Source organism: Canis lupus, chromosome 8 (assembly GCF_048164855.1).
Source record: "Canis lupus baileyi chromosome 8, mCanLup2.hap1, whole genome shotgun sequence".
NCBI classification, from domain to species: domain Eukaryota; kingdom Metazoa; phylum Chordata; class Mammalia; order Carnivora; family Canidae; genus Canis; species Canis lupus.
In genome coordinates, this window is record NC_132845.1 from 50,371,942 (window position 1) to 50,394,909 (window position 22,968).

The following is a 22,968-nucleotide window of genomic DNA, read 5'->3' on the forward strand; positions in this document are numbered from 1 at the left end:
CAGAAATGCTCAGCACCACCCTGGGATGCATGCAGCATGACCTCCACTTTAGCCACAGGAAACAGAGGCACGGAGGGGCTGAGTGATGTGCCTACAGTGGCACAGCTTGTTGTGCCTGCCAGTTCCGGTTTTGTCTGTCTGCAAAGCCCATGCTCTGCAGGCTTTCCTGCAGCAGGAATATCAGAGAGAACATGAAAACATTAGAGTGAGGCGCCCGCAGTGCCCAGCACACCTGGGAGGAGAATCCCGGCCTTCTGCTTCCCTGGTCCCTACTCTCACACCTGCTCCCCTGAGATACATGAGGGGCTCAGAAGGCCTGTCTGGGACCACTGAGCTCTTTTCAGCAAAGTCCCAGCCTGACCACCAGGCATTGAATAAAGACTGAAGTTTTGTCAAGAACTTGCCCAGGAGCCCCCTTTGAGCACTGGGTCAGAGGTTTTGGGGGACAGCCCAGACCCCAGGGGAGAGTTGGGGAGAGCCAGATTTCAGTCCCAGAGGCCAGGAGACTCACGCCACAAGATGGAAAATGTGGCTGTCACGTCGGACTAACCAGCACACGGTTGCCTGGCAACCGCATGTGACAAGCTGCCAACTCTGGTGATACAATCCCAGCAGGGAGATCAGAGTAAGCCAATTAAAACTTACTTACTTACTTTATTTATTTATTTTCCTTTTTTTGTTGTTTTTTTGTTTGTTTTTGTTCCTGTAATTCCACTTGGTCCCGACTGCCCCTACATATGGGTTAAGAAGCCTGACAGAGGAGAGTGGAACTTGGTGGACCACATAGGCTATCTCTCTCCTATGTAGTCAGAAAGTATGCATGGAGGGTAATTTTATTAGAATGTAGATTTCTGTACCTGTCTTAGGTATTTATCTCCTCTGTGAAATTGAAAATTTGCCTGGATTTAGAGCCAGATCTAATTTTCATCTGCTGTGTAGTAGGTACTCAATGAACAAGTGAGTGACTGAATGAGTAATGAATGTATGAAACAGACCCTGGGGGAAATCGTGAAGCTGACAGCCCCAGAGTTGGTTCTGATGTCACTGAATTATCAGATAGTAATGAAAACCTTAGTTTCATCCACTGGACTTCTTTTTTTTCTGTTTTTGTTTTGTCCATCATATTTCCTCATCTTTCTGGATGGATTTCAAGTAGCAGTAGAAAAAGTCCAACTTTAGACATGAAGGAAGAATGGGAGTCTGAAAAAAATATGTCACATTTATTCTCCCCACTTCTCCAAGGTCTGCATCCCTCCTATTCCCCAACACACTTTTGTCCAGACTCTCTGGGTGATCTGTCTTCTCCACCTGCCCCTTGGCACACCACTCAGACAACATAGCTCTTCCTAAGGACCTCAAAGGTGCGTAATTACATCACATAGATCATTTATTTTATTTCCAGAGTGTCACCTCAGTGGGGAATGTGGGTGGAGGAGATGTGGAGATTTGGGCCTTGGCTATGGGTATATTTATTTTTGCATTAAAAAGTAAAATGGACATTGGTCTAGGATAACAAAACAAAACAAAATATAGTCTGCACCAGGCTCATTCACTAACCCTCTCTATGAACTTTGGCAGTTCTGAACATCTGGGTCCTTCAGGTGCCTCTCATGAGATATTACGAGGAACAGGTGCTCCCTTCCAGCTTTAGATATTTATGGTTTTAGAACTGTGTTTCTCAACCTTTTTAAAAATTATATTGCTTCCATGCCCCTAAGCCTTTTTAGATACTTTTTCCCCCTAATTATTTCCCCATGAAATTTTAACACCATAGGTACAATGTGTATCTGTTTATGTGCTGTATGTGTATCTGTGCTTTACACATAAAAAGCATAAGATTGTTTTGACCTCACTATGAAGAGCCAATTTTCACCCCATTGGGGAGGATATAGTCTCCTTTGAGAAAGTATGTTGTAGAATAAAGGCCTCTGTCCTTTCCTGTGACTTCTGGATCTTAGTAAAATAAAAACGCCAGTCTTAGCATTAAAAGACAACTTTAATTGGGAAGGAAAAAAGACTAAAAACCACTAACTTCTTTTTTTTTAAGATTTTATTTATTTATTAATGAGAGACACAGAGAGAGAAAGGTAGAGACACAGGCAGAGGGAGAAGCAGACTCCATGCAAGGAGCCCAACGTGGGACTCAATCCCAGGTCTCCAGGATCACACCCTGGGCTGAAGGCAGGCGCTAAACTGCTGAGCCACCCAGGGATCCCCACTAACTTCTTTTCGGAATGAGATCATGATAGCCTTTCTATGGCATCACTTGGAACTTTGCATCTTCCCTGGCCAGCATCATCTCTGTTATTCTTGGGCCACTTTCATCTCTGTGTTCATATACCATGCCCTGAACCTGTGGCTTGGGTATAGAGACCAGGGGGGTGTGATGGTTAGTTTTACATGTCGACTTGACTGAATCCTGATATGCCCACGTTATTCTGGGTATGTCTGTGACAATATTTCTGCATGAGATGAACATTTGAATTGGTACACGGAGTTAAGTAGATTGGCCTCCCCAGTGTGGGTGAGCCTCTTCCAATCTGTAGGACATCTGCATAGAACAAAAAGTTTGCTCCCTCTGCTGGGACATTGGACTTCTCTTGCCCCCAGACTAGAACTATGCTATGAGCTCTCCTGATCTTCACTGGCACGTAGAAGATTGTGGGATTTCTCAGGCTCCATAATCATGGGAGCCAATTTCTTATGATCTCCTTATACTGGTTCTGCTTTTCTGGAGAACCCTGACCAATCCAGAGAACTCAGGGAGAAATGATGATGGAGTCATGCTGGCCTTTAGGTCACTGTTTTAGCAAACTTACATTTTATTCTTTGAACATTATCTCCAGTCCCTTTTACTTTTTCTTTAATAATTTTTTTAAATTTTAAGAAAGATTTTATTTATTTATTCATAAGAGACATGCAGAGAGAGGCAGAGACATAAGCAGAGGGAGAAGCAGGCTCCCTGTGGGGAACCTGATATGGGACTTGATCCCAGGACCCCAGGATCATGACCTGAGCCAAAGGCAGATGCTCAACAACTGAGCAACCCAGGTGCTCACTTTTTCTGTTCATACATTCCCCAGCTTCTGTGTGCTTTACAGCTGGTGGCTGGCATTTGTGGCCTTCTTCAGAAGCACTGAGAACTGAGCTTGCATCCCCTGGATGGCCCATGACTGGCTGGTAAGAAAAACACAGGCCCCTAGTCACTTTGTCTTAAGACACAACAGACTGAAGTACATTTGTACTCCATGGCTCCTTGCAGGGCCATGCTGGGGATAGGACATAACCTTCCTTATCTCCTGGTCCTTCCCGAGCCTCTTCTTATCTCTTGGAAGCACTTCTTGTATCAGTCAGATACACTAGAATCCTAGGCTCAAGATCTGCTTCTAGAAGGAGCTGGCCAAAAGAGGTCATAATAAGGATTGGGACTTTCTCCTAAGATAAGTGGGAAACCATTCTAAGAGTGAAGTGATCAGATTTTAAAACTCTACCTTCTAGTCCTAGTCATAGACTCATTGCATCAGTGTTTCTGGCTGAACTGGGCTTCTGTCTCCCCTTCTCCAGAGCAAGTGGACAAACCTCTTGAATTTTACATTTTTCAGACGTCAGTTGAGTTTTTGCTTTCTTGGATTTGTGTGTGTATTTCTGAACCTGGATGGATACATACACACACAGTATGTATATATATAGTGCCATGTATATGTGACACTGCTCTCTGTACACCTAGTCTTTTGACTTCTTGGATCCCAAACTACTTATCGTCAAGCAACTCTCCCAATATCCTAGTATCTGGGCTACTCAAACATAGTTCTTTATATCTTTTCTGTGGCTCTGGTTTTAAGAAAGTTCTAAATATACTGATAACAGTAATAGAGAGTTTTGACAATAATGAACCTCCCACGTGTGTCAAGTAGACCTCACATCACTTCCACACTTTGGTAGTCCTAGAGGATGGTGCCAATATCATATAATCACTATTAGAAGGAACTTTTTTTCTGGATATTGCTGGAAGACAGTCTAAGAATTGGCTATGCAAATATATCATCAGGATGCTCAATTTATGCTGCTGGGAAAATTGGACAGCCACGTGCAGAAGAATGAAATTGGACCATTCTCTTATACCATACACAAAGATAAACTCAAAATGGATGAAAGATGAGACAAGAACCCATCAAAATCCTAGAGGAGAACACAGGCAACACCCTTTTTGAACTTGGCCACAGCAACTTGTTGCAAGATACATATATGAAGGCAAGGGAAACAAAAGCAAAAATGAATTATTTGGACTTGAGATAAAAAGCTTCTGCATAGCAAAAGAAACAGTCATTGAAACTAAAAACAACCTACAGAATGGGAGAAGATATTTGGCAATGACATATTAGATAAAGGGCTAGTATCCAAGATCTAGAAAGAACTTATTGAACTCAACACCTAAGAAACAAACAACCCAATCATGAAATGGGCAAAAGACATGAACAGAAATCTCACAGAGGAAGACATAGACATGGCCAACACGCACATGAGAAAATGCTCTGCATCACTTGCCATCAGGGAAATACAAATCAAAACCACAATGAGATACCACCTCACACCAGTGAGAATGGGGAAAATTAACAAGGCAGGAAACCACAAATGTTGGAGAGGATGCGGAGAAAAGGGAACCCTCTTACACTGTTGGTGGGAATGTGAACTGGTGCAGCCACTCTGGAAAACTGTGTGGAGGTTCCTCAAAGAGTTAAAAATAGAGTTACCCTATGACCCAGCAATTGCACTGCTGGGGATTTACCCCAAAGATACTGATGCAGTGAAACGCCAGGACACCTGCACCCCGATATTTCTAGCAGCAATGGCCACAATAGCCAAGCTGTGGAAGGAGCCTCTGTGTCCACAGAAAGATGAATGGATGAAGAAGATGTGGTTTATGTATACAATGGAATATTACTCAGCCATTAGAAATGACGAATACCCATCATTTACCTCAATGTGGATAGAACTGGAGGGTATTATGCTGAGTGAAGTAAGTCAACTGGAGAAGGACAAACCTATGGTCTCATTCATTTGGGGAATATAAAAAATAGTGAAAAGAAATAAAGGGGAAAGGAGAGAAAATGAGTGGGAAATATCAGTGAGGATGACAGAACATGAGAGAGAACATGAGAGTTCATTTCCTAATTCTGGGAAACGAACAAGGGGTGGTGGAAAGGGAGGTGGGCAGGGTGTTGGGGTGACTGGGTGATGGGCCCTGAGGGGGGGCACTTGACGGGATGAGCACTGGGTGATATGCTATATGTTGACAAATCAAACTCCAATAAAAAATATACAAAAAATAATTAAAAATCTTCTCACAAAACAAATCAATTTATGTTTGTTTTTCTCGCTATCAAATAGAAACACCTCTCTAAAAATCATTCTGATAACTTGATCATGGGTTTTTGTTGTTGTTTGTTGTTCTCATTGGTCTGCAAAAGCTTTCTATGAAATAAGATAGTTTACAACTGTCCCAAGACTTAAAACTCTTTGGCTATAGTGACTGCATGAGTTACAAGTGTGTTTTTAAATTTTTATTTCCGGGATGCCTGAGTGGCTCAGTGGTTGAGTGTCTGCTCAGGGTGTTTTCCAGGGGTCCTGGGATCGAGTTTCGCATAGGGCTCCCTGTGGGGAACCTGCTTCTCCTTCTACATATGTGTCTGCATCAATCATGAATAAATAAATAAAATCTTTTAAAAAAATAAAATAATAAAATTCTATTTCCATAAGATAAATTCACTTATCTCCATCCCACCTCAGTGTCCTGAAATGATACCACAGTGACCCCAATAAATATTTTCTCATCAAATAGCAGACCTTTCCTGCTCAACACTGATTTATCCTGCCGTATCCCCCTCTTGCATAATGACTTAGGGATGTGCCGATTCCATCTAATTATTGCTTTTGTGCTGTAGTGCTAGTAGCTTCTTGTTTTTCAGGGAAGAGCACAGCATTAGAATGACAAGCCATTCTGACGAGAGTTGACAAATATCTATCAAGACCACGGGGAGAGTGAAATCTTTTTGACAACTCTATTATTTTTCTTTATCTCCAAGTCTTTGGGGGGTAATCTTTCCTTCAGAGAGATCAAACTCTCCCTCCTTCTTTTGCTCCACATGAGAGAATGAGAACCTGGATGGTTTATGAAGCTCTTTCCAGATATAACTTTTGACAAGTCTGTGAGATACACTAGCTAAGAGAGAAAGATCCGGAGCTACAGCTTTTTTAATTTTGAAAAATTGCATGTACCTACACACAAGATGGCCCCAGATATATGGTGACTGCGTTTTCTCCATGAGAAGATTCTTAACTTTGCAGGATTTTTAGCCAAATTACACTTATAATTTACAGCTGCAGGATATAGATAATGTCTCACATCAAACTTAAAAATAATGAGTTTATTGTTTTGTTGCACATAATACTTTACACATGGAATTATAATTTGGAAATGAGGCTTATTTTTTACTCACATCTCAGGAAACAATTTCTCTCAAACATTCACATGCATTTCCCATGTGATTTTCTCTGGTATGACTAGAGCCCACTTCTGAGTCATTTCACGGTTTTTCCAAGCATGCCACTTTCACTTCCATCCAAAGTATTTGAGAGACAGCAGCTTTTGAGTTCACATATGATACTGTTACTAAAAATTGTACTCCGAGCCACCAGTCCTAATTTACACAAATTTAGGACACCTCTTCTTTTATTGTGAAACATAACAAAATACAGAGATATGCATAAAACATGTGAATGGTTCAGTGGATAATTATACAGTGAACACTTTTGTCATAGCCACCCAGAGAAATGGAATGTTTCCAGCTACTCAGAAGATCAAAACTTCATTTCTGTTCATTGAAGGTAACACTGTCCTAACTTTTGTGATGAGAAAAACATAGAGCAATTTTGGTTTGTAAAAAAATATTTGTTTATATATGTCTGTTGACTGCACAATCCAAGCTCTTGGCCTCTTGTTTTAAAGGGGCTTTACGGGTTTTATTTGTAATGGTAACCAGCACTTGCACTGGTAAGGCCATACTCGCAGGGGTAATTGCTAAATGTGTGTTAAATTTATCTGCTTTCTTATTTTCTGATGCTGTCACGGGACCTCTATGAACACCTAAAGCCAGCACTGATCGAGGTCATTTAAAGATAACATGTTTTCTTCCTCAAGTACCTTGTTCTAATTTAAAGTAATTGGCATATGTGTCCCATGACCTGAGAACCATAGGGGAACATGTACATAAGTTAGCATAAGTTGACTCACACTTTTCTGAAGTTTACTTTTGAGCCAGTATCTTCCATTGTCTGCAGGCCTATCTGTGGCATTTCTTATTTATTCAATTTTTTTTTAATGAGAGGTTTCAGCTTTTTTTTTCTTTTTTTTTTTTTTTAGATTTTTATTTACTTCTTCATGAGAGACACACACAGAGAGAGAGAGGCAGAGACATAGGCAGAGGGAGCCCCATACGGGACTCGATCCAGGGCCCAGGGAGCACTCCCTGAGCCAAAGGCAGATGCTCGACCACTGAGCCACCCAGGCATCCCTTTAATAAGAGATTTCAGATATGAAAAATAAAGAGAATTTAACAAGTGCCTATATCCTCACCAATACCCAGATGTCACACATGATGTTATTATGTAATCAATTATAAAAACAAGTAGGAAAAAAAACTTCAAAATGGTGATGATCTTTGTGATATTGTTATTATATCACATGAGTTATTCTGTGACTTAATCCAACTGCTCTTTATGAAATTTATCCATATTGTTACCTATGGATTTAGTTCCATCATTTTAAATGCTGTCAAGTCACCCACTGTAGAAATATAATTTACCCAGCTATTCCCTTATTGGTGGACATTTAGGCGAATTTTGTTACAACATTGTATGGATAAAAATTGCAAGCATACAGACAAATGAAAAAATTGTGTAGTGAAAAACCATATACCCAGATTCTGTAACTAATGTTCTGTTACATTTGCTTCATCATTCCATCCATCCATCCATCCATCCATCCATCTATCCATCATCCTATTTTTGTGATACTTAGGAAAGGGAGCAAAGGATAGTGTTTTACTGTCTAAAAGAATGATAGGAAGACAACAAAATAGTGGTTTCCAGGGGTTAGGGGTGGGGAAAGCGAACACAGGGAGTGTGACTATAAAGGATGTCACCAGGGAAATCTTTGTTGTGATGGAATGATTCTCTACTTCTCTGGTTTCATATATGTACGCGTGTGACAAAATGACATCCAGTTATGCACAGGCACACTGTACCAATGTCAGCTTCCTGCTTTTGATATTGTTTTAAAGTTAGGTAAGATGTAACCATTGGGAGGAACGCAGTGGTTTGCACACAGCACCTCTTTGTCCTATCTTTACAACTTCATGTGCATCTGTAATTACTTGGAAATAGAGGAGTTGAAACAAATGTAATAGCAGGAGTAAAGAGTAAATCTGAAGCCCCTAAACATCATCATTAAGTCAGAAATGTGATCAAGAAATGAACAAATATAAGAGAAGGGGTCAGTCAGCAGCTAACCATAGCAAAGCAGAGAACTGGAAAGAATCTAGGTTCTTGAGGTGCTCACAGAGTCACAAAATTAAGCAATTCTCCTGGACCTCTTATGGAAGACTACATTTTTCTCTATTTAAAACCACTTTACTGTCAACAGTAGACAGCAGTTCTTATTGATACAAGCATCAAAGAAACCAACTTTGCCAGCTTCTTAGGATAAAATTTTTTAAAGTAAAAAATGTTGCATCGAGCACCCTTATACATGTCTTTGTGTATAGTTGTGAGTTTCTCTAGAGATATGTTTAGGAATCAAATTACTGCATCACAGAGTGTGAACATCTTCACCTTTACTACATATTTTATTAAAACTAAAAGGCCACCTAAGTTGCAAAAAAATTGCTATCATTTAGGCTCTTAAGATACCAAAAACTATAAAATGAATCTGGATTTCAGAAATATTAAAATGTAAGGGTAGGGTGGGGAGTGTAGGTTGAGAAGCATCTTAGAATTAATGCAATGCAGATCTCTCCAAATTCCTTTGCAAAGTGAGTGTAAAAACTTTCACCCACCCCCACCCCCCGGGCAATATAAACATTCGGCTTCTCCACATCCCTACAAAACCTGATCATTTAACATGTTTTTATTTTTTAAAGTGAAGTTCCCTAAGCACCTTTTCAAAATGTTTATAGTAGATTTATGTTCCCTTTAGTATAAATTACTGTTGCCTTAAAAAACAAACTCAGTTTTGTCTTATTGACTTTAAGAGCTCTTTATATATTCTAGTTTTATTAATTGCAAATATTGTCTCATATTCTGGAATTATTTTACCTCTGTTTCTAATTCTCTCACTCTGCATCAAATCTACAGTCTTTTACCAAGTTTGATAAGCAGTCTTTACATCTTACACATATTTCATCTTTGTCCTTTTTTAAGTTATTTATTTATTTATTTATTTATTTAATTTTTTTTTTTTTTTTATGACAGTCACACACAGAGAGAGAGAGAGGCAGAGACACAGGCAGAGGGAGAAGCAGGCTCCATGCACCGAGAGCCCGACGTGGGATTTGATCCCGGGTCTCCAGGATCGCGCCCTGGGCCAAAGGCAGGCGCTAAACCGCTGCGCCACCCTGGGGTCCCTATTTATTTATTTATTTATTTATTTATTTATTTATTTATTTATTTATGTATTTATTTATGAGAGTGAGCGAGCGCGTGCGAGAGAGAGCGGTGAGTGGAGGTAAAAGCAGAGGGAGAGGGAGAAGGAGACTCTCTGCTGAGCAGTGAGCCCAATGCAGGGGTTGATACGGGGACCCCAGGATTATGACCTGAGCTGGAGGCAGATACTTAACTGATTGAACCATGCAGGCGCCCCCATCTTTGTCCTTTTTTAAAACTCTCTTGCCCATTCTTGGCTCTAAGCTTTCCTTGTGAATCTTAGGGTCTGTTTGTCAAGGTTTATGAGAGAAAATTTTTGAAATTGCATTTGATTGTATACATTAATCCAGAACATTTTCATCTTTATTATAGTGTATTTTCTCACCCATGAACCTGGTATATCTCTTCAAATGCTCTTCTTTTATATCATTCAATAAAGTGTTATATTTTTTCCTCATAAAGGATTTGGAGATCATTCTTTAGATTTATTTCGGAGAATCATATATTTTGTTTGCCATTATGAATAAGACATTAAAAATTACATTTCCTAGCTTATTATTGGTGGTGTTCAAATATGCTCATTCTGTTTGAGTTTGTTTCCATGTACATATATATATATATATTATATACATGTGGATATATATAATATATATATTTTAAATCTAATAGTTTGCCTAGACAGTCTCTTGCTTTTCTTATATAGATAATCCTATCAAATGCAAATGTTTCTTCAAATGTTAAAGATTTTTCCTACTATTCCTAGTTTGCTAACATTTCTTTTTTAAACACATGAATGAGTGAAAAATTTGCTGAATGTTTCTTCTGCCTCCATGGAGATAGTCATCATTTTTCTCTTATAGTAGTAATTTATGTTAGGACATTCTCTCATATTACACCATACTTACATTCCTGGAACGAGCTTTACTTGGTTATGGTTGTCCATTCATTTCTTATTATGTTAGTAGGTGTTCTTCACCAGTATTTTAAGATTTTTACATCTAAATCCATATATGAGATTAATAATTTTCCTTGCCTGGTTTTCATATCAAGAGTCATATTAGCCTTATAAAATAACTACCATTTCTGTTCTTTTTCTCTTCTTTTAAAAATGCTCTGTGAGTTGGGGTGCCTGGGTGGCTCAGCTGGTTGAGCTTCTGACTCTTCATTTTGGCTCAGGTCATGATCTCAGGGTTGTGAGAGCAAGCCCCGCATCAGTCTCTGCTGTGCTCAGCATGGAGTCTGCTTGAGATTCTCTCTTCCTCTCTCTGCTGCCCCCCTTAAATAAATAAATAAATCTTTAAAAAATGCTCTTTAAGAAAAGGATTATATATTGGTTAGATAATTATTTTTTTCATTTCTCATTCTTTTTTTTTCCTGTTTCATTAGGTTCGTACATTTTATAAACCATCCTTCTTCCTACTTTCTTTGAATTTACTATTTATTTTCTGATATCACAAGCTAAGTCTTTAGCTCATGATCTATTTTTCTTCTTTTGTAATGTATGTATTTAAGGCTATTAATTTCCCCTAAAGTACTCCATAAATAGAATCCTGTAAGTGTTGATAATTCATTCATTTTATTCATTCAACATGCCCCTGCTGTGACTTAAACAGTCCTCTATTCTATGTGTGTATTGGGGGTAGTATGGTGAACATAGCTCTTGGACCTCTTGGCAGTTGCATTCACAGAAGTAAAAAGAAAATATACACATAAATAAGTCATGTCAGGTGGTCTTTGAATTATTTAGAAGCACATTTTCAAATTTGCAAATATATGGTGAGTTTTTCATGTGGCTATCAAATTGCTTGGAAGTTTTCTTTTATTTTCCAATATATTTTTGGAGTGTGGTCTAAATCCTATTAATAACTTGTTTTATGGCCAGAAAATGGTCAGTTTTTGTAAATATTTCATATGGCCTGGAAGGAAGGATATTCTCTAAATCTTGTGTGTAGGATTGTTAACATTTTGCCATGTTCAACTAATTTCGTCTTCTTCTGTAATAGATATTAACTTATTCCCTGACTCTGTAGGATACTTTCAAAGCCTTTACTGCTTTATTACATTCCCAAGACAGAGTAACTGACATATTGAACTAAGCCAGGAGTGCTGAATGCAGGATACATGTAGCACCATGTCCACTCCTTCATTTGTGGACATTATTCATCCATCATGGAGTTTAACACAATAGTTCTAGCAATCATTAATTAATTAGATTTAGCCCATATGACTAAACTCTTTGATAAAAGTGACAGCTTTGGGGGAAGACAACTTGATATTTTGCCCTGGCAATTTGACTTTTTCTTGAAACTTCTTTGTAATTGCATCTGGTAGTTATATCAGAAAACTGTGGATTATCTTATGCCAGAATTAGGATTTTAATAAGTGAATGTTTGCTCTCCCTCTCTCCATATCAAACCCATGGGAGACATTACCAATCCAGCTCCCCATATTTTCTCATCCTGTCTGAACTCAGCCTCAGAATCTTTCTCACCACAGTCTGCCAGACAATACCAGCAACTGATCTGACTTGACACATGATGTGAAACCTTTGATCATCCTTGAATTACTGGGCTCTGGTTTGCATAAATGCTTCGCTTTCATCTGTGTAACTTTCATCCTTAAAATCAATAGCAACCAATTTCCTCCCAAGTAAAAATGAGGACATATTCTTACAGGTATATAAAGAATTTACTCCTTTGCTCCTTAAGTAATATTCTGGAAAAGGTATATTAAGTAACTGTGTTAGAAAGAAAAATCTTAGTCATGTACTAGAAACAACTCAAGATAGCAAAATCTAATTTCTAAGGATGAAGTTCAAAAAAAGAACAAAATGCAATTCAGCATAGAAAAATGTGCATGCTGTCACTTCTCAGTGGTGAGGGCGATAATCTGAAACAGATATTAAAAGGGCATGAGACATCTGGACATCAGAATTGCTGAAACTGAGTGAGGAGCATGCCGACTCACTGGGGCTGAGTAAAAATCCTCCTCCAGAGGGAAAGGATGAAGGACAAAGATGGGTGTGAAGAAGCATCACAGCATAGTTCAAGAACAGGGATCCCTCAGGAAGCTGGCTGAGCACCAGCTAAGTTAACCTTTCCATTTTTGACAATTTCCATGTCAGCACATCCTGGAATGGCTTCCAGAACTTCACTACATAATAAAGGACAGGGCGACAGATGAAAGGAACATGGGACAAATTTGGAAAGAGGAAATGAAAGTATGCCATATCCACTATGCCCTGGACTAAGTATTTAAGAAAGACCCAAAAATGTGATGCAGTTGTAGTCCATCAAGCAAGAGTGATGATTAAATATTTCTGGATAATCATTCAGTGAAAGGGTCTTACTCGAAAAATATGAACTGAATTAGAGGAAAAATATTCATGTCCTTGCTAATCTAAGGTATCAAGGGAAGCAGGAAGCAATAAATACAACTTCTTTTCTTAGGACCTTCAGAGTACATCTAGAACAGCTCAATAGTCCAGCCTCAGAATTAGATTGAAGCGTGGGTCCTTCTTCTGTCTCTAGTTTCTCCATACTTCATGATGTATTTTTGGAAAAAAAATACTTTTAATGATGCCAACTTGCCTCCTTTCAGCACATTAAAAAAGGGAGCGATTGGCTGAGGCTGTCATGATGATGGGAATAATTTTGTCGCTGTGCAATTTGGCTCTTGCTCCAAAGTGAAGCGCACATTTTCCTCCAGTATATTTTAAGCCAGAGACTTCTAAGTAAATGGGAGGTGGCTGATTTTATTTCTGTATGCAGCCAGCCTTCACTGGCACGAGCTCTGATTTGGCCCAATCAATTTTGTATTCATGCTGAGAAGCAAGTTGATCAAGTTCAAGGAACATCTGTATGCATTTATCTGGCTTGGGTGCAAACACGGGAGCTGCTCCCCTGAAAGGTTCCCAGCCCTTCAGTGACAGCTGCAAGGCTTCTGGACAGTGACCTTTACGACTCTGACAATCTCACTCCATCCTTAAACAACTGCAATGACTCTTTAACATGCCACCTTCTTTGTAATTTATAAGGCTGTTTTTAGGAGTCTAGCTCTGGCAAGTTTGAGAGTTTATTAAGTAAATCTTCATTAGCTGGTTAAATGATCTCCAAAAAGTTATCCAACTGAGTGTGCCAGTGTTGGGTCATCAACCCACATATTAACACGACATTTCCATAGCCACATCTGTCTTGGTCTTCCCCTTCTTTTTATTTCCTCTCTCCTAGCTGTCATAAATTTTGTGTGCCAGCAGCTCTATGGCTCGAAGAGGGTTGTAAACATCTTCTTGTTCAATTACATCAGGATTTTTTCCCTTTATGTCAGCAATTAAATTTATGAGCAAAAAAAAAAAAAAGTTCACTCTCTAAAACCTAAAGAGGCACAGTCAAGTTCAGAGTAAATAAAAACAGAATGCAATCAACTTTTGGTTGTTAAAGTATGAACAAGGCAGTGGAATCCAAAAGACCTGGCTTTGAATCCCAACACCACCAACTGGCTCATCATTTTGTGGGGGAAGGTAGTTATCCATATTCCTTACATTAGTTTCCTACCTTCCACTGTGGCATCCATGGTTGCAATTTCACAGAACTTTTGGGAGAATTAAATGAGATGAAGTATATGAAGTGGGCTCTGCAGAAGTGATCAGTCCTCTTTGACTTTTCCTTCTCCATTTGTGTGGGGGACAAGCTAATTGGTTATAGGATGCCCTGCGATGTGTAGATCTTTGCTCTTCCAGGACCTGGAGTATAGTAGGTGCTTAGCAATTATTTAATGGAAAGGATGAATGGATAAGTCAATTAATGAGAGGTATTGAGTTTCATTCTTACTCTTGCTTTGGGCAGTTTAGGTCTTCAGTTGATGGTGATCTCAGTAGATTGAGGTCTTACTGCTCCAAGGGTGATCCTTGGCACAGGAGCATGGGCATTACCCATGGCCCTCCATGGTCCTACTGAGTCAAAATGTGCCTTTAAAATTTTTTTAAACTAATTTGTATTTGTTTTTAATTTTTAATTTTTTTTTTTTTGCTTTTTAAAAAATCCAGTTATAACTGACATGCAATATTACTCTCAGGTATACAACATAATGATTCAATAATTATATATTTTGCGACATGATCACCACCCTAAGTCTAATTAATGTCTACTGCCACACATTGTTACAATTCTTTTTTTTCTTGTGATGCCTTTTAACAAGGCCTCAGGTGACTTGTGTGCATATTAAAGTTTGAGCAGTGCTGGGTTAGAGGCTTTAATTATGAAGCCAAGACTATGAGTTGGTTTTCCACATCAGCTCTGCTGACAATAGACCAATTTAACCTTGCATTTGGTTTTAAAGGAATCCTGGTGTGGGAACGTGGATGAATCCCTGCCAACAAATCCTGCCTGCTGTGGAGTGGGGGAAACAACCATGTTCATGATAGGTCATTAGCATCATAGTTCCCCTTCATCTGTTTTACAGTAATCTCCTCAAAGCTTGCCAGAGCTAATAACCACTTCATAGGTGGTTCTTGCAACCACCCATTTGACAGCTAAGGCTTAGGCTAATTGCCAAAGGTCATGGAGGTAGAGACAGATCTGAGACTTGAGCTCCGAGCTGTCCGATTCCAGGGGCCTTTCTCTGAACAGATCTGCCTCCCTCTCTCCCAACCAGCCCTCCACACTGATGCCAGGCACCTTCTTGAAGTGCAGGTGGGAAGAGGTCTGCCCAGCAGCTTGATGATTTTTTTCTATGCATATGAGCACTGCTAGAAGGCAGATACCCATTCCCAATGATGTCTCAGTTGGGATATAAGAGCCTCCTTCGTGGATTCTCCTTAGTCTGCTTTCCTTGCTTTGTCTGTTCCTGCCCTGCCTTGCAGCTCTGTCTCTACACTTTTCTGATCAGCCCCAGCTGTCTCATGCCTGTGCACTTGCTTGAGCACTCTCTCCACTTCAGAGGCCCTGCCCTCCACCTGCCCACCTGGCTAACACATGCGTTGAGCCATATCAAAGTCTCTCTCCCAGTACCACTCTCCCAGATGTCCCCCAGGTACTCCTGAATTCTTCCTCCTTGGATCTCTTGATCAAATTAGCTTTCACATGTTTTTTTTTTTTTTTTTTTTAAGAGTGATTTACTTCTAAGTCCCCCCTTTCCTGAGGATCTGTGATCTTGAGGAGCAAGACCCTCCATAATAACGCCATGTAGTACAGAGCATGGTGCTGGAGCCAGACCTGCTGGGGTGCACATCTTCCAAACCGTATAACTTTGGACAAACGTCTCTATGCCCCTGTTTCCACTTCTAAAGTGGAGATAACTAAAAGTCTATACATCTTGGGTTTTGCAAGCACTAAACGAATCGACGCATGTTCAGAATGGTATCTGGCACGTAGTAGGTTTTATGTAAATGTTTGTTACAGAAAATTTTGTTTCTGTCTTTACACCCCAGTCACCTACGCTGTGTGCATTTGGAAAGTGACTTTTGAATGAATGAGTGAATGCCTCGGGGGCTGCCATTATTGGCTCTCTCTGTGGCCAGGAAACTCCTACGTAAGTTTTAAAGTTTTAAGAATGGAAAGATGTTTGCCGAAAAAAGTCTCTGTCTCCAGTATTTCCAATCTCTTCCCACACATCTTTTTTGAGCACAAGAACCTACCTTTTCATCCCTTCATCTTCTCTCCCTAGTTGTTGATTAATGATAGTGTCAGTACATTCTTGCCATAATCCCTCTCATTTTCCCAAATCTGTATTAAAAACACGTAATTTGGGCAGCCCCAGTGGCGCAGCGGTTTAGTGCCACCTGCAGCCCACAGCGTGATCCTGGAGACCTGGGATCGAGTCCCACATCAGGCTCCCTGCATGGAGCCTGCTTCTCCCTCTGCCTGTATCTCTGCCTCTCTCTCGCTCTGTATCTCTCTCATGAGTAAATAAAATAAAATCTTAAAAAAAAAAAAAACACGTAAGTTGCAGGGCTTCTCCCTTACTCAGGTAACATGCGGCCTGAGCTGGTGGCTCCAGAGCAGGTGGAGGTATGAGCAGAGGTGCCGACAGACTCCAGGGACTCCTGAAATGATGGGCGGGCTCTGCTGGCCTGCACCCAGGTGTCTGCTCCACTGAACAGCTGGCCTTTATTTCTGCCCATGCTTCCTCTCTTTTCATTTTTGAAGGGAAGACAGCCTGTCAAAGGAAACCCGAGAGCATGCTGGTTGCAAGGATTTGAAAGGGCAGAGTTTTTATTTTTCTTTGCTTTCTTGTGGTTCTCTGAAGAAAGAGGCAATAGAGCATGGAGGTTAAGTAGTTCGGAAGTGGACACACCTTGGTTTGGACCCTAGATCTGTTACTTATTAGCTATGCAGTGTTGGGTGTCAGAACCTCTGTGCCTTTCAAGGTTTTTTTTTTTTTTTTTTCTAAACTGTAAAATGATTCTATTTTTTTTTTTGAGAATTTATTTATTTATTCATAAGAGACACAGAGAGGCAGAGACACAGGCAGAAGGAGAAGCAGGCTCCCCACAGGGAACCTGATGTGGGACTTGATCCCAGGATCCTGGGATCACAACCTGAGCCAAGGCAGATGCTCAACCACTGAGCCACCCAGGTGCCCCAAATAGTTCTAATTTTTAAACAAATTTCTTAAGTTAATTCTTTATGCAAAGTACTTAGCACTATGCCTTACCAATAGTCAGAACTCAATCCCATTATTTTGCAAGCATATATATTTATGTACACACATACACACATATACATATATACATCTATATATATATATATGCACACATATATAATCACATGTTCTCTTTGATGACACTTTTCCAATCCCATTTATCCTTAATTTAAATATCTTTTGCATAGTAAATGCATAATATATGTTGGAATGAGTGGATGGCTAGAATGAATAAACTCATGAAAGAAATCGTTTCACCTTGCACATATAACCTATATATCAACCAGGATGAGCTAAGTTATGCTCTAGGAACAAACAACCCTACATCTCCATAGCTTGAGCAGGAATCTATCATGGGTCAGCTGGGGCTTCCCCTCCTGTCTCTGGGACCCAGATGGATGGAGCAGCCACTCTGGAGTATTGCCAGCACTACGATGGGAGAGAATGTGCATGGAAAATCACATTCTGGGTCTTAAAAGTTTCCACTCAGAAGAGACCTGTTCTGTTCCTGCTCATGCTTAGAGTTTGATGAAACAAGTCGCATGCGCATACCTAAGTGCAAGAGGGTGAGGAAGTGCAATTCTCTTTGTGACCCAAGTAAGAGCAGGCCGCATTTGATGGAAAGCGCTACCTGACAGACCTGTTACACTCTCATCCCCCAGAGACCTCAGACCCATTTCTCTTTGTCATGACTAGATGGTATGCAGATAACTAACCACATATCACGACCCCATCTCTAAGTGCAGGCCATATAACATTGTGAAGAGGGTGATTAAACCATAATGCCCATTAAGTGCTCTTTCTAGAACTAGCAAATACATACAGAAAGTGTCATGGCTACGTTTTCCTGTGCAGCAAGGAGCCTATTTACAGCTCAGATCTGACAGAGGAATAACTACCTCTTCTCAGGTAAAAACACAGGAACTAGCCCTCACTGAGTTCCCCCAAAAGAATGTTAATTCTACAGGAAAGAATCTAATGCTAAAGAGGACAGAAGGACAGAAACAGAACAGTTGGATGAGGGAGCTAAGAGGGGAGAGACTTACAGAGACAGAGATGAGGGAACAGGGCACGGAGAGGGTGGGAGAATGAGCAGCAAACTGGGAGGAAATAACATCTGCCATAGAAATAAACGACTATGAATAAATTCAGAACAAAGCTTAGGGCTTTAGAATAAAAAGTTAAGACATGAGGTTTCCAGCATAGAGTCAAACAACATGGGGCTCCGATTATTCAAACCAAACCAGAGTAATTCTCCTAGGCACACTGGATGAAGAATTCTTGCCACTTTCTTAGCAGAGAAGGAGGCTGAGATCAAGTTGGAGTGTCTGCTTATTAATCCATGTCTCCTTTGCAAGTGTCCACTATTAGACCTTATCTAATAGATAGCGCTATTTGTGCTGTAAGCTCTATTCTTGTGGTTGTAGCTGATTGGACCATTTAATCCAAGATGAATCAGTTCACAGTCTTATCTCAGCCAGTGAATTTGTTTTTCAAGATTCTAAAGTAAAAGACAAAGAAAATATATAGGTCACTTAGCCTGTAATTTATGTGGTGTTCATTCATTCAACTAATTTTTCTTGAATGCCCATTTGGGGATTTACAGTGTCCACTCCCTTTCCACCTGGCTGTCCTTAATTCTATATCCCTGGTTATTTATTGAGATTGATAGAAGTATACTTCAACCAATTGGATGGTTCTCATTCAGCAGTCATGCTCTGTTATCCCTAATTATTCTGCATTGAATTAATTAATTAAATATTTTATTTATTTATTTGAGAGAGAGAGAGAGAGAATGAGCAGGAGGGAGATTGAGGGAGATGGAGAAGCAGACTCCCTGCTGAGCAGGGAGCCTGATGTGGAGCTCTGTCCCAGGACCTTGGGATCATGACCTGAGCCAAAGGCAGACACTTAACCAACTGAGGCACGCAGTTAAAATTTTAACTTTATTAAAATGACAGAGGGCACCTAGGTCTCTCAGGCAGTTAAGCATTTGCCTTCAGCTTAGGTCATGATCCTGGGGTCCTGGGATCAAGCCCCAAGTGAGGCTCTCTGCTTGGCGGGGAGTCTGCTTCTCCTTTCTCTGCCTGCCGCTACCTGTGCTTGTGCTGTGTGTGTGTGTGTGTGTGTGTCAAATAAATAAATAAAAATCTTTAAAAAAAATCCTCCAGGTATATACCATTCCATAAAGACATCTGACTTGAGAAGCTGTCTTCTGATTATTTCAGCAGAGGAATCCAGAGGAGGGAAAATCAGGACATCTCACTCAATCCGCTGACTTCTTTATAGAACTCTGCCTTCATCATTTGTGCCCAGAAGTTCTGTCTTCCACACACATGGAGGAACTTCTGGGTTCCCATCCTGCCCCCCATCTATCACAAAGCACACACAGACACAACTGCTGGCAGATGCTGTGGCCATGTGAGAAATGCACGGAGACAAATGCTAACATTGGTTATGCAGAATGCACTAGAGTGAAGCCTGTATGGTGCTTGTCAGAAGCTTACACCCCAGATTTTCTGGGGGAGTTCCAACTTAAAATAGCCTGTCTTGCTATCCCCACAGACACTTATTTTTGGCAGATGGTGCATCCCAATTTTTGGTTTAGGAGACACTTTCACTTTACATATACTGTACACTCAGACATACTCCAGAAAGGGTCCTAATCCTGCTGGATTAAGACACTTTCATGGTGAGAGAGGCACTACTCCCATTTTAATGGTCTCCAAGTTCCTAGAAATAGTCTCTCTGTAGTAACTGTTCTATTCAATGGTTTTCTAAAGATCCTGAAACTGCCATCTGATTAAAACCTTGTTTCCAACCTGTGCCATCAGTGAAAGACCTGCAGTTAATAGCATTCACAGCATCTGGAATCACTAGGTGACACTGCATGACATGCCTTTAGATCTCTTCAGTGCACATAATAGATGCTCATTAAAAGATCAATGAGTCTGGGGTGCCTGGGTGGTGGCGCAATTGGTTAAGTGTCTGACTCTTGGTTTTGTCTCAGATCATGATCTCAGGGTCATGAGATCAAGCCCTGAGGGCCCTCTCCCACACTCCGTGTTCAGCATGGGGTCTGCTTAAGACTTTGTCTCCATCCTCCTCTGACCCAACCATCTTGCAAATAAATAAATCTCTAAAAAGGCAAGTAAAAGGAAATGTCAAAATGCATCCATGTTTTACTTCAATAAACATTTACTTACCTTTTTTAAAAAAGGAAACTTTATTTCAAGATTCTAAATGTCGAATCAGTATCACCTGTCCTTAATAGATGAAAAGGAAGAAGTAAAAATAAATATAATGGTATTTTTACTTAGGCCTATCCTAATTGAATAGAATAGTTCTTTTAAAAAAAAAAAGTTTTCTGCCTGTGGATGCCTCAGGGTCTTTTCCACCCTGTCCCTCCATCTCCATAAACTGTGAGGCATTATATATTTAGCAAACATCTGTGTAGCACTCACTCTGTGCCAAGTACTGTTTGGACAGCTTTACAAATATGAACATAATTCATCCTTTTAATAATCTCACAAAGTAGGGTATGCAGTTACCATCCCCATTCTACCGATGAGAAAACTGAGACTCAGAACAGTGAGGTGACTTGCCAGAGGGCACACAAATGGAAGGCCAGGCTGTCTGGCAGCAGAATCTATATTTCTCATACCTGGAGCCCAGATCTTACTACAAAAATACCACTCCCCACTGAGAGGAGTAATGTTCTTGGAGAAATGGCCAATTCCTGGCCTGGAGCAGGTGAGCCTGGCTCATCTAATTGTTCCAGGGAGCAAGGGAGTGTCAGAGGTGATGGAGATGTGTCAAGAGGAGCCCCTGATCCAGCATTATGGGACTTGTAATGTCCAAATTTGGGCACAGTTTTGGCCTGAGAAATGACAGGACTTGATTGTTATACACTGAATACCTACGATTTCCTGAGTCCACAGGGACTCTTGAGACAGAGAGAGGGAAAGAAGGAGAAAGGGAACAAAGGGAGAGAAACAAAGAGCTTCTTTAAGAAGAATACCACCAAATACAGATGCATTAATAGAACAAGAAAAAATATCATTTTTAAACTTGCCACATAAGAATCATTTCAGGGGAGAATTAGCAGCAGATGCTTTCACTTCCAGGAGAAAGGTTACTGGGAACAGAAAATTTGTCCAGTGCCAACAAATCACCTGTGGCTGCCTTTCTCAAGTAAAAGGAGGTGAACTGTGCCTTCACGATGGGTGGCCTGGTACCACCACCTTAATGCCTCCTGACGTGGTGCCCTTTGAGTTACAGAGCGTCATCTGTAAGGGATCCTTGCCAAAAAGGTAAAATTTGAATCTAATTCAAATTAACTAGAATCTAATTTAAGCTGAATCTAATTCGAATTCACTAGAATCTAATTTAACCTGAATCTAATTTAGATTTGAATTCCAGTTTACAGAAGGAATAGGGGCCAGGGGCACAAATCAAATGACAACATGAGATAGCAATCAGGCAAATCCAGAATGTGGGATGTTCTCCAAGACAACTCATCCAGACTACAAAAAACAAAGACAAAAACAACAACAACAAAAACAACCCGACATCATAAAAATATGCATGTGTTTGGGGAGGGTAGCAGTGCTGATCTCTGTCAAATGATGCAACAGAGAATAAACAAACACAGTACGTGTATCTTGATTGGCTAGTGGTTCAGATAAGCAACGAAATGTATTGGGACAAATGCGGGAATTTGTTTTTTTTTTTTTAATTTATTTTTTATTGGTGTTCAATTTACTAACATACAGAATAACCCCCAGTGCCCGTCACCCATTCACTCCCACCCCCCGCCCTCCTCCCCTTCTACCACCCCTAGTTCGTTTCCCAGAGTTAGCAGTCTTTACGTTCTGTCTCCCTTTCTGATATTTCCCACACATTTCTTCTCCCTTCAAATGCGGGAATTTGAATTGGGATATTAGATGTTCTGGAATCTTTGTTCATTTTCTTAGGTGTGATAATGATGTGGTAGTTGCATGTGGGAATGCCTCACTCTAGGAGACCCGATGGAGTGGTGAAGAGTCATGATGTGTGTAATTTAAATGGTTCAGGAAAAAAAAATATACACACATACCTGCAAATAGACGATAGTGCGATAGGTAGGTAGATGGATAGGTGACCCGTCTTCCCAAAATGTTAGCTGTTGAATCTAGGTGGTCTTTGTTGTACTACTCTTACAACTTTACCGAATATTTTAAAATTTTCATAATACCAAGTTGAGGAAAGTAAAGCAGAATCTGTGCTCTTAATGGCCCTGCCCCGAAGTCAGACAGAGAAGCTGCTCTGGGATCTGTCCCCTCTAGTTGCCTCACGTCCCATCACGTGGCCCTCAGGAACCTGTTAGACCACAGTGTTCCCATCAGGAACCTGTCAGACCACAGTGTTCCCACAGATGAAGAAATGTGCTCAGGCTGTGGAATGTGATACCAGGCCTTCCAGGAGCAAGGGCAGCTCCCAGCTCTGTCTGCTTAAGTGGGGAGCCCGAACATTTCCTCCTTTTATGGGATTGCTCTATCTTGCCCTGTGGCCCTTAGTGCCCTTGTTTTGGCACCATGTGCAGAGAGTGGCTGCAGAGTCACCCTTGCCCCCACCCCACCCTGTATC

At 40.4% G+C, this 22,968-nt stretch overlaps 1 long non-coding RNA gene across 1 annotated transcript; it reads right to left on the reverse strand.

The window, feature by feature from the left end:
- Positions 1-18,487: 18,487 nt before the first annotated feature.
- LOC140637632 (uncharacterized) lies at positions 18,488-22,623 on the reverse strand. The gene is made up of 3 exons (XR_012034699.1): positions 22,439-22,623; positions 20,547-20,606; positions 18,488-18,841 (listed from the first exon to the last, which is right to left on the reverse strand). It is a non-coding gene; the product is annotated as an uncharacterized lncRNA (long non-coding RNA).
- Between the last annotated feature and the right edge of the window lie 345 nt (positions 22,624-22,968).